Raw genomic sequence first — 1,628 nt, 5'->3', positions numbered from 1 at the left:
TGAGAATAGATAGACAATTGGCATGTCATATAACACGTGGCGAAAATGCGGACGTAGCTTATGCCTGATGACTTGGCTGAAATAATTAAATATTTCAATTATATGTTATAGAAGAAAATTATATAAATTACACAAAGCACTTAATATTTCTGAAATATTTGATTTCCGAAGGTTTTTAAAAAAATAATCCATCTCTGCCAGAATTACTTTATAGATATAAATGCTTCGTTCTTTATTTGGACAATCAATTGTTCTACTGTCTTTTTATTATTACCTGTGTATATAACATTTAATATTCGTTTCGTAACTTTTACTCGACCATCCCAAATTCTCCAAGTAGCCTTCTGTTGACAATGGACGCGCGATTATCAATCGATTTCTAAAACGAACAAGAATCCCATTGTATTCACAGGTACAATAGAACAGTCGAGTTTGAAGCGGCAAACAAAGCGCCGTGAACCAAGAATAACACAGCGAATGGTTCTCTTAAACGGCCAAAAAGGAGCCGTAACGGACTAAAGCAGAAACGTTGTTTTTGCCCGTAGTGCTCAAATTCAATCTCCTTGTTAAACACAAAGAGGAGAAAAAGGTTGGTCCGGCGAATAAAATCCAATAACGATGGACGGAGATCTCCTCGATATGGTATATCCGAGATACTTTTTCCGCAAGGAGTGAGGCTCGACCGACCGAATTGGATCAATTCTCCCGCTGCGTGGCTTGGAAAAATCTCTCCTCCTGCCTCCCCATCGAGGAATTCGCATCGAGTACAATCAACAAAATGCTGCGCTACCTCGAACGAACCCGTCCACTTGTTTGGAAGAATCGTATCGTCCGCTCCACTGATGAAACGCGTTCCCCATCTCGCGATACCGTCTGTATTATGAATAAATTTTCCGAAAGAAATCACTTGTTCTGCGACCAGAATCTCATTACACAATCCAAACTCAACGAACTTTACTTCGTTTCCCTCTACGAATCGTATGAAGTATCTCTGATTTAGATTATACAATGTTGCGTGTTAAGCGAGTTTAAGTAAAATGATACGGTTTAATATCAATGTCATAATGTTAGTTGTAGCCAATTAAGTTCGTCTATAGCACGTGCCGTTTAATTCCGTTGCAGCAACGCGTAAGAGAAATTACGATTCTCTTAGAAATTCAGGTGAATCGCGAGACCGCCGGTACAAAACAACATGCGATACTCTTTGAGAAAAAATTCGTCTGTGACGGTTAACATTCTCAATCGTCACAACGTGATAGCCTCTTAAGATGTTTCAGATATATTGACAATCTATAGTAGTCAAACAGAATTACTAAGATTAGACATGCGGCGAAATCAGCCGCCGTACTTGAGTGTTCGATGCACCGAGTTTGGATTATCTGACAAGCTTCGGGGTTTAGGATTTCCTCGGTTTGCTGACCAACTTTAGGGTCGCCCTGTCAACTCGGAGACCTTCATTTCCTCCCTGGAAACGTAACCTCCGACCACACTTGGAACACTGAATACCGCAATATCTAAGATACAACACAGATGTTTCATAAAACAGTCAGTTCGTGCTGCTGCAAGCACAACAGCTGGATGGACACCTAAAGCAAACGAACTTATTATAATTTGAAAGTACCTACGTA

General features: G+C 40.0%; 1 protein-coding gene across 1 annotated transcript in view; it reads right to left on the bottom strand.

Moving 5' to 3' along the window:
• Window positions 1-1,628, bottom strand: part of LOC108626864 (zwei Ig domain protein zig-8-like) — a 27,409-nt gene that overhangs the window by 3,866 nt on the left and 21,915 nt on the right. The gene's annotated exons all lie outside the window — the stretch shown is intronic.

Source organism: Ceratina calcarata, unplaced genomic scaffold, assembly GCF_001652005.2.
Source record: "Ceratina calcarata isolate Rehan_Ccalc_2016 unplaced genomic scaffold, ASM165200v1 scaffold430.2, whole genome shotgun sequence".
In the NCBI taxonomy this organism is placed as follows: domain Eukaryota; kingdom Metazoa; phylum Arthropoda; class Insecta; order Hymenoptera; family Apidae; genus Ceratina; species Ceratina calcarata.
The sequence above is the reverse complement of the archived record's forward strand: the minus strand, read 5'-3'. Positions and strand labels throughout refer to the sequence as shown.